This window comes from Salmo trutta, chromosome 1 (assembly GCF_901001165.1).
Source record: "Salmo trutta chromosome 1, fSalTru1.1, whole genome shotgun sequence".
Lineage (NCBI taxonomy): Eukaryota > Metazoa > Chordata > Actinopteri > Salmoniformes > Salmonidae > Salmo > Salmo trutta.
Genome location: NC_042957.1, coordinates 65,754,085 through 65,769,472, shown reverse-complemented (window position 1 = coordinate 65,769,472; position 15,388 = coordinate 65,754,085).

Sequence of the window (15,388 nt, the reverse complement as noted above, 5' to 3'; positions counted from 1 at the left end):
GGAAAACATATGATGTTATTAAATCAATGTACACTAAAAACAAATGTACGGTTAAAATTGGCAACAAGCAAACAGACTTCTTCTCTCAGGGACGGGGAGTGAAACAGGGCTGCCCAATAAGTCCAACACTATTTAACATCTACATTAATGAATTGGCAAAAACATTAGAAGAATCGGCAGCACCTGGTATCACCCTACACAACACTGAAATCAAGTGTCTGCTGTACGCAGATGACCTAGTGCTGCTGTCTCCCACTAAAGAGGGGTTACAGCACCACCTAGATCGTCTTCACAGGTTCTGTCAGACCTGGGCTCTGACCGTTAACCTAAAAAAAACAAATATAATGATATTCCAAAAAAGGTCCGGAAATAAGGATGACAAATATAAATTCTATTTGGACACAGTTCTATTAGAACACACCAAAAACTACACATATCTAGGACTAAATATCAGCTACACAGGTAGCTTTCACATGGCTGTGAATGAGCTGAGAGACAAAGCAAGAGCATTCTATGCTATTAAAAGGAACATCAAAATCGAAATTCCAATTAGAATCTGGCTCAAAATGTTCCAATCAGTTATAGAACCATTTGCTCTATATGGCAGTGAAGTATGGGGTCCAATCTTTAACAATGAAGTTACCAAATGGGAAAAACATCCAATCGAAATACTGCATGCAGAGTTTTGCAAGACTGTATTGCAAGTGCAAAGAAAAACTCCAAATCACACATGTAGAGCAGAATGTGGCCAATACACCCTCCTCATTCGAATAGAAAAAAGAGCCATCAAATTTTTCAACCATCTAAAAACAAGTGACCCCAAAACATTCCATTACACAGCTCGATAATGTCAAGAGATGAAACAAGAGAAGAGTCCCCTCAGCCAGCTGGTTCTGAGGCTCAGTTCACCAACCCAAACCAACCCGATAGAGCCTCAGGACAGCACTCAGAAAATCTGGCCCAACCAAATCATCACAAAACAAAAATAAAAATATATCACCTATTGGAAAGACGCCACAAAAAAATAAAAGTAAACTTTAATGCTATTTGTCTCTAAACAGACAGTACATGGTGGCAGACTATCTGACCACTGTGACTGATAGAAAACTGAGGAAAACACTGACTAGGTACAGACTCAGTGAGCACAGTCTGGCTATAGAGACTGGTCATCACAGACAAACCTGGCTGCCCAGAGAGGACAGGCTGTGCTCACTCTGTTCCAGGGGAGAGGTAGAGACAGAGCTGCATTTCTGATTACACTGTGACAAATACTCAGACCTAAGAGAATATTTCTTTCCCAAAATTATAATTCAATACAAAGAATTTGAAACTATAAAAGATGAAGAATAAATCTAATATTTATTGGGTGAAAAGCCTAAATGTGCAGTTTTGGCAGCCAAATATGTGTCCTCCTGCCACAACCTGAGGGACAGCCAGTGAAAAGTGCAAAATAATGTGGATAATATTTCCCATCTTGTTTTGTTTTGTCTTTCATACCAGGTCATGTGTCTTCTCAGTCATGTTGACACTGGTCTACTACCGTCGCTTTAATGTATTGTTGTTCTGATTAATATTGTTGTTGTAGTTGCTGTTAATGGTAATCCCATGTCCACTACTACTATTATTATTGCTGTTGGTCCCACCATTTATTTATATATAAATATATATATATATATTATATATATATATATATATACAAATATATATATTTTTATTTAATTTTTTGATATGTATACTTTGACAATGTAAGTAATAATGAACTGGCCATGTCAATAAAGTTTGCATAATAAGTAATGTCTTTATTCTTTTGGAACTTCTGTGAGTGTAATGTTTACTGTTCATTTTTATTGTTTATTTCACTTTTGTATATTATCTACTTTACTTGCTTTGGCAATGTTAACATATGTTTCCCATGCCAATAAAGCCCCTTGAATTGAATTGAATTTAATTGAGAGAGAGAGAGACAGAGAGAGAGAGAGAGAGAGAGACAGAGGGAGGGAGAGAGAGAGAGAGAGAGTGAGAGACAGAGAGAGACAGAGAAACAGAGACAGACAGAGAGACAGAGAGAGAGAGAGAGAGAGAGTGAGAGACAGAGGGAGAGAGAGAGAGAGACAGAGGGAGGGAGAGAGAGAGAGAGAGAGTGAGAGACAGAGAGAGACAGAGAAACAGAGACAGACAGAGAGACAGAGAGAGAGAGTGAGAGACAGAGGGAGAGAGAGAGAGAGAGACAGGGAGGGAGAGAGAGAGTGAGAGACAGAGAGAGACAGAGAAACAGAGACAGACAGAGAGACAGAGAGAGAGACGGAGCGAGAGGGAGAGAGAGGAGGCTGAGTGAAGGAGGAAGAGCTGTAGGAAACTGAGGATAGGAAAGGTATTTAGGTGACAAGGAAAGGGGGAGTAACCACTATGTGTATACAAAGGATTTGTGTATGTTACAATTTGTGTAATGTACAGATCATACAATTTACATGTTGATAGTACATACATTAAATACAGTATACACAACATAATCAACTCTTTGAGGATTCATTGAACTAATATCTGAGTCTCACTGAGCCCAACAGTATGATGGGCATGTGTTGGTGTGGAACTGAACTACCTATGAGAATGTTTATTATGGAGCTCACTACCCAACTCATCCCAAATCCATTTAGAAAGGATTTGATGACAATCATCTCTTATTCCTCAGCCTTTCTTTTCCAGCCCCCAAAACCTTCTCCCATAGTGGTAATATACTGGACCATCCACCTCATTAGCATGTTCTGTACATGCAGCTCATGAACTCATCCCGCTCAACGAAAATCAGAATTCACGATAAATAAGGAAAGGCTCACATCCCGAGGGAGAAAAGATGCATGAAAAGATGCATGAGCCCCATTGTACAATACAATTCAGAGGTGTGAAAATCTCCCCCTTAATCCAGAAATCTGAGTGCTGTAAGAGGGGGTTTGTGTCTGTCAGTGCTAAGGTCCTTGTCCCTGCTGCATTATTCCAGTCACAGTGTAGAGGAGACAACAACCAGACCATGTTGCTGCTGCATCTTCAGAGTCACGTTGTTGATGTGCTGGAAGAAAAAGTCATTTCAGTCCATCTCAGCACACCATTTCAGTACATGTCAGTCCATTAGCTACTGAAATCTGTTTGACACATGCTATTTTGTTCATCTCAACACAGCTGTATTAGTGACTATGAAATGCAGCATTTCCATTTAGCACTGCACTCTTCAGTTACATAGCTGACGTGTTGAAATGAGCATCAGGGACTGACTGAATAGACCCCCGGCACTCCATAGGACAAGCATCTAAACCATGGAAGTGAATGTTAATCCTAATGTCTGCATGAATAAACACGTCTGGTACTGTAGAGTTCCATTCAAAGGAACAATCAAGAGAAAATGATTTAAGATGAATGTGCCTCCTCAGTTTATTCTTTCCCCATTTAGTGCATTTGAACATGACACAGGATGTGTTCCCTGTAGACCTGGTGAAGACAGTAGTTAGTGAGCTGGCTGGAACATGACACAGGATGTGTTCCCTGCAGACCTGGTGAAGACAGTAGTTAGTGAGCTGGCTGGAACATGACACAGGATGTGTTCCCTGCAGACCTGGTGAAGACAGTAGTCAGTGAGCTGGCTGGAACATGACACAGGATGTGTTCCCTGCAGACCTGGTGAAGACAGTAGTTAGTGAGCTGGCTGGAACATGACACAGGATGTGTTCCCTGCAGACCTGGTGAAGACAGTAGTTAGTGAGCTGGCTGGAACATGACACAGGATGTGTTCCCTGTAGACCTGGTGAAGACAGTAGTGAGCTGGCTGGAACATGACACAGGATGTGTTCCCTGTAGACCTGGTGAAGACAGTAGTTAGTGAGCTGGCTGGAACATGACACAGGATGTGTTCCCTGCAGACCTGGTGAAGACAGTAGTGAGCTGGCTAGGTTACTGTAGAGCAGGGCTAAGTGTAAGGGCTGGCGGGCCGGGAGGCACGGAGTTGAGTGGGTCGCTGTTCACTGTTCCAGCCCTGAGCTAAACATAGACCCAGACGATTGCAGGTTCACCCTCCAGGGAACGGAGCTGATGGAGAGGGAGAGGGAAAGAGAGAGGGAGGGGGAAAGATAATAGGGAGATGGTGGAAAGAGGGAACGATTGAGGGGAAAGAGAAGGAGATGAAGAAGGAGTGAAAGGGGGATGAGAAAGGAGAGGTAGGAGAGGTAGGAGGAGAGAAAGGGGGATGGAGAAAGGAGAGGTAGGAGAGGTAGGAGGAGAGAAAGGGGGATGGAGAAAGGAGAGGTAGGAGAGGTAGGAGGAGAGAAAGGGGGAGGTAGAAGGTAGAGGAAAATCAAGGTAGAGGGAAGAAGGAGCGGCAGCAGGAGAAGACGAGGAGAGAGAAGGAGATGAAGGGAAATGGAGAGAGAAATGGAGAGAGAAAAGGAGAGAGGGAGAGAGGCAGAAAGGGAGAAGGAATGGAATAGGGAGAGATAGAGGACAATAGGATGAGTCATTGTAATAACTGTAATAAAGGGTTGAATTAAAAAGTGTTTCAATCTTTCCATTCATTCCATTCCAGCCATTACAATGAGCCCCATCCAACAATTTGTCCAATGCAAGCCTCCGCTGGATGAGTTGGCGAGATAGGCTTGAGGACCTTACACACACTTCAGATCCAGAAGCATGACAGACCTGTTTCAACGCAGCCATTGCAGTTTTCTGTTCTATAGGGGGAACAAACATCCCTGTGCACTGGAGAATGTATCCTCCTGGTCTCACTCCAGTGCTCTCTCTCATGAACCCACAAGGCCAGACAAAGGAAGAGACAAGCTGCCACAAACATGGACATGGTGCTGGTGTGACAGCCTGGCCCTGCCTCTGTCACCACCAGCTGTGACGTGAGTCTTAGAGTCAGAGAGGCTGGTGTCACTGGGATGATTGGGATGATCCTCTATGACCTGGTTACTCAACCCTGCACCTTAGAGGCTGCTGCCCTATATACATACACATGGAATCACTTTAATAATGTTTACATACTGCTTTACTCATCTCATATGTATATCCTGTATTCTATTCTACTGTATTTTAGTCAATGCCACTGTGAAATTGCTCGTCCTAATATTTATATATTTTTGAATTCTATTATTTTACTTTTAGGTTTGTGTGTACTGTTGTGAATTGTTAGATACTACTTCACTGTTGGAGCTAGGAACACAAGCATTTTGCTACACCCGCAATAACATCTGTTAAATATGTGTATGTGACCAATAACATTAGGTTTGATTTGATATCTGTGACCACATTGTGATCGGGACCCAGAGGAATCAGAAGAATCATCTATCACCTGCATCTACATCTTCTGGTCCAGTGTGAGGACTCCAGGAAACCTCCTTCCCTACTTCACCTCCGTACGGTCAACTTCAACAGATATCAGCCCTCATCGTCTCCTACTACGTCTCAGCCTGCCGCGACCCAGACACTGTCTGCGTCTCAAATGGTACCCTATTCCCTGTATAGTGCATGACTTTTGCCCAGGGCCTATAGGGTAAGTAGTGCACTACATAGGGAATAAGATGCCATTTGAGACGCAGACAGTCTCTCTCCACTATGTCTGTCTGTGTTCCTCCTGCCAGATTCCAGAGAGGGAGGAATGCAACGAGGAGAGGCCCTCATAGCGCGCCAATTAACATTTCGACAGTGTTCCCACACCTATGAGGTCACACCTATGAGGTCACTGCTTAATGACAGCATATTCATGAAAGGAAAATATTTGCCCAAAGCTGTTTCCAAGCGGCCACGGAGCGGTGTACAGTAAACACTATAAGATCATAGAAAGCCGTTGGATCGGGGGTTTAGAAAGATGATAGGAGAGGAGGGGAGAGGAGGAGAAGAGACAAACGACTGCGTTGGCTTTGAAGAAGCGGGTCGGCGTGCTGAGTGGACTCCCTGTGAAGGGTCTCTAATGACAGAAGAATGCCCCCACTGTTAGAGCTGGCACCAAGCAGAGGGAGGGAGACAACATTACCAGATAACCACCCAACCAGGAGGGCGTCTGCACAGAGTTGAGAGGGGGGGGGAGACAGAGATGTATATATGGGTAGAAGGAGAGAGCAAGAGAGTGCTAGAGGAATGGATAGAGACGTTGAAAGGAGAGACAGGGTTAAATGGTGAGAGAGGGAGAGCAATTACAGAAAAGAAAGTGTTACAGTCTGAATCAAAGAGACAGAGAGAGGAGAAAGAGAGAGAGAGAGAGAAGGAAAAAGAGAGAGAAGGAGAGAGAGGAGAGAGAGAGAGACAGCAGGAGGCAGATCGTCCTCCAAACGAGCAGACTGCACGCTGTCCTCCATTTCCCCAAATAACATCCCTCCCTGCTGCTGCCCCCGACTGAGAGATACACACCACACAGCCCCAGTCTGGGGGAGGGGAACAGAGACAGAGAGACGGAGACGGAGAGACGAAGGAGGAGGGAGGGGGTAGGAAGAGCAAGGGATAGCGAGGGAGAGAAATAGAAGGGAGAATGAGAAAGGGAGAGGGAGAAGGAGGAAGAATGGGAGAGAATAAGAAAGATACAGAGGTAAAGGAAAAGAGAGGAACAGGGGAAGGAGAAATGAAAGTAAGGGGAAGGGAAGGAGAGATGGTAGGACGGGATGGAAGACTAATGGAAGGAATATGAAAGATATCCAGAGACTTGGGATTGAATGAAATCCATTAACCACTTGCCTGGATAGGTGGATATTAGCATTTGTCCTGTGCAGTGAGAAAATCCATGTTGGAATGATGAGTCCAAGTCCACACCTGCTTCTCTTCACCATGGAAACATTATCCACATCTACAACATCCCCCACCTGACTCAGCATCCACACACACACACACACACACACACACACACACACACACACACCCCTACCTTTGTTTTGGAGGTTTTGTGGAGTAAAAATGTGTGCCCATTCAAAATCCTATTTTCCCTAACCCCTAACCCTTGCCTTAACCCCAAAATAGCATTTTAATAAATTCAGGACGTGGGAAAAGACCTGACTTTTCAAAAATGCTCTTGTTTTCATACCTTGTCAGGACATTCTGGTGACTTATTAGGACATTGTGGTCCTTATAAGATAGGAAAACGAGTTCACACACACACACACACACACACACACACACACACACACACACACACAAAAAAGAAACAAATAACCCCCTTGCAGAGAAATAAAATGTTGGACGTGATTCAGGACTGGAGTCAATAACACCACTATGACATAACCACACTCCACCATCATCATCATCCTCCTCCTCCTCCCATCCACAACCAAGCAGCAGCAGTAGACAGCTGGAGCTATCAAATCAAAGCCTGGGAGACTTCCTCTTTCAGATGGGTTTGAGATGGTGGGCTTTACGCTCTCGTCTGGCTGCCAGGGATCTACTGCTGGGAATGAGACAGCACTTGAAGCCACTGCAACCTTATAAGGCAAGACTCTCTCTGCCAGAGTGGGGGAGGGAGGAGGCTGCTTTCAATTATCTGTGACAAAGACCAAATTAAGGCACCTGTCTTTTTCAGTATGGTTCGTTATAATATTGTTTCCTGGGATCACAATCAATGGGATGTGATTCAGATTCAGTCATAGAGAAGATATAGATGGGTTCATTGCAGGGAAATTAGATGAAGTATGGTATTTCATTCACATCCTTAGAAATGTAGGCCTAATATTTTGATTGTATGAATTATTGATCACGGGTCCACCGCTTCATATAGGGAGAATGCAAACTGTCCTCTCACATTGAGATCTAGTCAATCAATACCACCTGATTATGGGGGTGGACTGACCGGGCGCGCACACACACACCAATATTTGAGGCTTTGAGTGTAATACTCTTTTGGCTGTACTGGCCATACAGTTATAGCTCACACAGTTATGTGCTACACAGTTATAGCCCACACAGTTATGTGCTACACAGTTATAGCCCACACAGTTATGTGCCACACAGTTATGTGCCACACAGTTATAGCCCACACAGTTATGTGCCACACAGTTATGTGCCACACAGTTATGTGCCACACAGTTATAGCCCACACAGTTATGTGCCACACAGTTATGTGCCATACAGTTATAGCCCACACAGTTATGTGCCATACAGTTATAGCCCACACAGTTATGTGCCACACAGTTATGTGTCACACAGTTATAGCCCACACAGTTGTGTCACACAGTTATAGCCCACACAGTTGTGTCACACAGTTATAGCCCACACAGTTATGTGCCACACAGTTATAGCCCACACAGTTATGTGCCACACAGTTATAGCCCACACAGTTATGTGTCACACAGTTATAGCCCACACCGTTATGTGCCACACAGTTATAGCCCACACAGTTATAGCCCACACAGTTATGTGCCACACAGTTATAGCCCACACAGTTGTGCCACACAGTTATAGCCCACACAGTTATGTGCCACACAGTTATAGCCCACACAGTTATGTGCCACACAGTTATAGCCCACACAGTTATGTGCCACACAGTTATAGCCCACACAGGCAGTACCTGCAAAATAGGTGAGGTGGCCGTACAACTGCCATTGTACCAACTGGCATGGAGTAATGCCATGAAGAAAACTGGCATGGTGTCACACTGAATCTGTGAACGTGAGGATTTTTAGACTCGTATCCAGACGAGGGCGAAAAACAATTTGTTAAGCATGCTGTCTAATGTGGAATACCTGAACTGTAGCATTTCTAAAGTGTAAAAGGAATGTTTGAGTAACATTTAAAATAATATACAACATCACCACTCAAACATCCAGCACTCATCTTCCTTATCACCCCTTGTATAGTTGACACTGTATTCAAGAAACAAGGACCTAAAGTACCAACACCTCTCCAGTGTGAGTGTTCTCTGACACCTTCTCCACATAGTGACCTGGCTGCAAAAGGAGCAAGCGACCCCTCGCAGAAACCAAGACCTCGTCGTGCCTCGTCTGTGTTGGGTAATCCCTTGAGCTGCTAAAGAAGAGAGTGCTGACTGTGCCCTTTCCCATCCTAATCCCGGGCTGTGGGCCCTGCCAGAATAATCCTGGATTTAGGAGCTGCTCCCTACGGAGCGACCGGGGACTCCAAATGGGGCTGATCGTACACAGCTGCGCCTCAGGCACCGGCTTTACCCCCTCACAGTCACTCACAGAGGAACGGAGAGGAGACAATCCATCCAATCCAATAACACAGACAAACACAGGCTTATTAGACAAAATGGCATCAAACCCTACCCCAGCCAAGGCAGGCAGTCGCCTCAGGGGCATTGCATTGATTCAGCCAGTTATGAGAGAAAAGCAGGGGAAGATTAATGATATTGAATGATGATGGTTGATAAAGAGGGATAATAGTGGATGATATTTGTATTCAACAGAATTTAATTTATGATCTAAGAGGTTGGTGGTGAGATTGTTAGAAGAGAGCCACCAACGAAGTGTGGTTATGGTGCAGCGCTAGACTAAATCATCTCCATAGCCCACGGCGGCCATTTTGTCATTGAACGCTCTGCCGCTCACCACACATAACACACTCACACACTCTGTAAAATATCACATTTTATTTGAAGAGGCAATGAAACATGAAACAAACATGACTTCTGTACACGTGTAAAAGCATTGGGCGAGGCTGCTGTACAGGAATAATCCTGTATGCTGACATACAGAGAGCCCTTACAGGTGTCTTCTGTCTGGTAAAGGGATGTTTTGACAGTCATCGTAGGTCACAGGCTCGGCAGCCATTAGGGTAAGGCCTGAAACAATCTCAAGTAGATACACGCCAAAGATTTTTGGTATGAATGTTTCATGGCATTGACTGGGACCACTGGAATTTATTATCACATATTCACGTCATGAGTAAAACAAAATAACAAAGTAGACGTGTCGGGGGAACGCCCTGAATGGTGGGAGGGAGGAAAGGAGGAAGGGGGAGAGAGAGACACAGAGAGAGAGAGAGAGAGAGAGAGAGAGAGAGATACAAGAGAACGAGAGAATAGAAAAAGGCATGAACGAGAGAACGAAAGAATGAAAGCGTGAACCACAGATATGGAACAAAGCCAGAGTTGCCTGAGGGGACAACCAGAGGTAGGGACCACAAAAGAGGGACCTCACCATCCTTTCTAAAACCACAAGGGGGTTTTACAGGACATTAGAGAGTGACAAATCACCCCTTTAATGTTGGTCCTCCTAGATGTGAGAGAGTCACCATGCTCTGAGCAACAACAACAGGTGTCAACACCACCAGCCTGCTAGGAATGACCCCAGTACTGCCCTCTCAGAGAGAGAACATCATAGGGACCGCTAGTTAACAGCAGATCCAGTGACTGTCCTCCCAGAGAGAGCACATCATAGGGAACGCTAGTTAACAGCAGATCCAGTGATTGTCCTCCCAGAGAGAGCACATCATAGGGAATGCTAGTTAACAGCAGATCCAGTGACTGTCCTCTCAGAGAGAGCACATCATAGGGACCGCTAGTTAACAGCAGATCCAGTGATTGTCCTCCCAGAGAGAGCACATCATTGGGAACGCTAGTTAACAGCAGATCCAGTGATTGTCCTCCCAGAGAGAGCACATCATAGGGAACGCTAGTTAACAGCAGATCCAGTGACTGTCCTCTCAGAGAGAGCACATCATAGGGACCGCTAGTTAACAGCAGATCCAGTGACTGTCCTCCCAGAGAGAGCACATCATAGGGACCGCTAGTTAACAGCAGATCCAGTGACTGTCCTCCCAGAGAGAGCACATCATAGGGACCGCTAGTTAACAGCAGATCCAGTGACTGTCCTCCCAGAGAGAGCACATCATAGGGAACGCTAGTTAACAGCAGATCCAGTGACTGTCCTCTCAGAGAGAGCACATCATAGGGAACGCTAGTTAACAGCAGATCCAGTGACTCTCCTCTGTACTGTTTGAGTTCGGCTTGAAGAATGGATGGTTAACGGATGATAGCCAGAACCTGTATCATTTCCTTTGGCGTTTAATTTGTCAAAACAAGAACTGATAGTAAGATGGTGTTCAATCAATGGTAAATCAGTTTTCAGATGCTTACATTTCACTGTGATGGTTAAAACTCAAACAGAAACCAGGTTGCAGAATACAGATGACACAGTGTAAAGCCCTGGGAAAATGGACTGGAGATATTGTATGTCAGTTACAAAATATCAACCTGATAACTACAGCACTATGATACTAAAATATAACCTACATTGTAAATTACAAGAAGTCAATCAAATCAGTGTATAAAATAAAAGGATAGCCTTCCAGTGAAAATTCATCATATATTTTGTTTTGATCAACATGGCTCACTGCTTATCATCGGTGTTACTGTGCCTTCAACCACTGAGCTCTGCTAACCTGACTGCTTATTTACTTGCTGGCTCGTATCGTGTGGGGTTTTAACTTGCGTCATCACCCGTATCCCATGGCTCCGGTGGAGCATGTCAGGGGAGAGACTGGAGCTAAAGTTTTAACCCTTAACAACCCTTAAAGGTCCAATGCAGCTGTTTTTATCACAATATCAAATCATTTCTCGGTAACCATTAAGTACCTTAATGTGATTGTTTTCAAATAAAATTGTCAAAAAGAAACAAAAATAGCTTCTTAGCAAAGAGCAATTTCTCAAGCATTATCTTTTTTATCAAGGACTGTCTGGGATTGGTCTGAGTGGGGAGGGAGAAAACTAGCAGTTATTGGCAGAGGGGCTTGAAACGCTCTTTCTATTAGTCTATCAACTAATTTACCGCCTGGTGATGTCACCATGGAAGGCCAAAACTCCACCCCACCAAAACAGGCAGAAATTTCAGGCGGTCTTTTCAAAACAGATGTTACACTAAAAATGCATTATCATAGTTTTCACAGTATTATTCCAACCTTATGGTGTGGAAATATATATAGCACACAGGAAAATCTAGTTTGACTGCACTGGGCCTTTAACAGCACCACTGTGACCATGTTACATCATTCACATTATACAGTACATGAGTCACGTTACCCCAAGCAAGAGTTTCATCATCTTCACAGAGCAGTTGTTATTCTAGTCTATTGTATTTTATTCTATTCTGAGAGTCTTACGTTGAGAAAAATACTAATATCTTATATAGTTTCTTACATACATTTTATTTTAAGAACGATGCAATATTTAAAAAACAGAGGTTCAACCTAATGTATAAAAAGCAGTCAACAATCTTTTGTGTGAGCCATTGAACAACTGTGGCACAGAAACAGTGACGTTTAGTCTGATGAGGTGATATGACATAGAGGCTACATTAAATCCATCACCATGGCAACACATTTTCCATGCTTCATTCCATGTGGTCTACATTAAACCTGAAAGCTGAGTTACAAAGTGAGGGCTGCACCTGAACAGCTGATCTAACATCAGTTTTCCTCACCCTGACTTTGCCATTATAAGTCAGAGTGCCCAACTGTTCCATAGTATCCAAATATTTTCCATCTCCACTCAATTCCAGAACCATTATGATTACAATTTTAGAAAAATAAATACGCAGCTCTCTTAGTTATTAATTTTCTCTCTCTCTGGATGTTCATTACAGTAGTTGACACACATCCACAAGCATGCACATACAGTTGAAGTCGGAAGTTTACATACACCTTAGCCAAATACATTTAAACTCAGTTTCACAATTCCTGACATTTAACTTCTCTAGGGTAGGGGGCAGTATTTTGACGTCTGGATGAAAGGCGTGCCCGTAGTAAACTGCCTGCTACTCAGGCTCAGAAGGTAGGATATGCATATTATTAGTAGATGTGGATAGAAAACACTCTGAAGTTTCTAAAACTGTTTGAATGATGTCTGTGAGTATAACAGTACTCATATGGCAGGCAAAAACCTGAGAAAAATCCAACCAGGAAGTGTGGAAATCTGAGGTTTGTAGTTTTTCAAGTGATTGCCTATACGGTATACAGTAACTTAGGGTCCATTTTGCACTTCCTAAGGCTTCCACTAGATGTCAACAGTCTTTAGAACATTGTTTCATGCTTCTACTGTGAATAGGGAGAGAATAAGAGCTCCTGGAAGTAGATGAGTGAGAAAATGACATGAGCTCAGTGGCGCGCACTCACATGAGAGTTAGCTGTGTTCCTTTTCTTTTTTGAAGACATTGGAATTGTCCGGTTGGAATATTACTGAAGATTTATGATAAAAACATCATAAAGATTGATGCTATACATCGTTTGACATGTTTCTACGAATGTAAATAGAACTTTTTTTGACTTTTCGTCGTGACATTTTCGAAGCGCTTCCTGCATTTGGAGTAGTGGACTAAACGCGCGAACAAAAAGGAGGTATTTGGACATAAATTATGGACTTTATCGAACAAAACAATTTTTTTTGAGGAACTGGGATTTCTGGGAGTGCATTCTGATGAAGATCATCAAAGGTAAGTGAATATTTACGATGTAATTTTTGTCATTTCTGTTGACTCCAAAATGGCGAGTATCTGTATGGCTTGTTTTGATATCTGAGCGCAGTACTCAGATTATTGCAAAATTTGCTTTCGACAGCGGTTGCATTAAGGAGAAGTGTATCTATAATTCTTTGAATAACTGTTGAATATTTTATCAATGTTTATGATGAGTATTTCTGTAAATTGATGTGCTCATTCACCGGAACTTTTGGGAGGCAAAACATTTTTGAACATTACAAGCCAATGTAAAATTGTTTTTTTGGATATAAATTTGAACTTTATTGAGCAAAACATACAGGTATTGTGTAACATGAAGTCCTATGAGTGCCATCTGATGAAGATCATCAAAGGTTAGTGATTCATTTTAGCTGTATTTCTGGTTTTTGTGACGCCTCTCCTTGCTTGGAAAATGGCTGTGTGGTTTTTCTTGTCTCGGTGCTGTCCTAACATAATCTAATGTTATGCTTTCGCCGTAAAGCCTTTTTGAAATCGGACGTGGTTGGATTAACGAGAAGTGTATCTTTAAAATGGGATATAATAGTTGCATGTTTGAGAAATTTGAATTATGAGATTTTTGTTGTTTTGAATTTGCCGCCCTGCTACTTCACTGGCTGTTGAATAGTGTGTACCGCTAGCGTCCCACATACCCCAGAGAGGTTTTAATCCTAGTAAAAATTCCCTGTTTTAGGTCAGTTAGGATCACAACTTTATTTTAAGAATGTGAAATGTCTGAATAATAGTAAAGAGAATGATTTATTTCATCACATTCCCAGTTGGTCAGAAGTTTACATACACTCAATTAGTATTTGGTAACATTGCCTTTAAATTGTTTAACTTGGGTCAAACGTTTCGGGTAGCCTTTCACAAGCTTCCCGCAATAAGTTGGGTGAATTTTGCCCCATTCCTCCTGACAGGGCTGGTGTAGCTGAGTCAGGTTTGTAGGCCTCCTTGCTCGCACACGCTTTTTCAGTTCTGCCTACAAACTTTCTATGGGATTGAGGTCAGGGCTTTGTGATGGCCACTCCAATATCTTGACTTTGTTGTCCTTAAGCCATTTTGCCACAACTTTGGAAGTATGCTTGGGGTCATTGTCCATTTGGAAGACCCATTTGCGACCAAGCTTTAACTTCCTGACTGATGTCTTGAGTTGTTGCTTCAATATATCCACACAATTTTCCTTCCTCATGATGCCATATATTTTGTGAAGTGCACCAGTCCCTCCTGCAGCAAAGCACCCCTTACAACATTATGCTGCCACCCCCGTGCTTCACGGTTGGGATGGTGTTCTTCAGCTTGTAAGCATCCCCCTTTTTCCTCCAAATATAATGATGGTCATTATGGCCAAACAGTTCTATTTTTGTTTCATCAGACCAGAGGACATTTCTCCAAAAAGTATGATCTTTGTCCCCATGTGCAGTTGCAAACCGTAGTCTGGCTTTTTTATGGCAGTTTTGGAACAGTGGCTTCTTCCTTGCTGAGTGGCCTTTCAGGTTATTTCGATATAGGACTCGTTTTACTGTGGACATAGATACTTTTGTACCTGTTTCCTCCAGCATCTTCCCAAGGTCCTTTGCTGTTGTTCTGGGATTGATTTGCACTTTTCGCACCAAAGTACGTACATCTCTAGGAGACAGAACGCATCTCCTTCCTGAGCGGTATGACGGCTGCGTGGTCCCATGGTGTTTATACTTGCGTACTATTGTTTGTACAGATGAACGTGGTACCTTCAGGCATTTGGAAATTGCTCCCAAGGATGAACCGGACTTGTGGAGGGCTACAATTTATTTTCTGAGGTCTTGGCTGATTTCTTTTGATTTTCCCATGATGTCAAGCAGAGGCACTGAGTTTGAAGATAGGCCTTGAAATACATCCACAGGTACACCTCCAATTGACTCAAATGATGTCAATTAGCCTATCAGAAGCTTCTAAAGCCATGACATCATTTTCTGGAATTT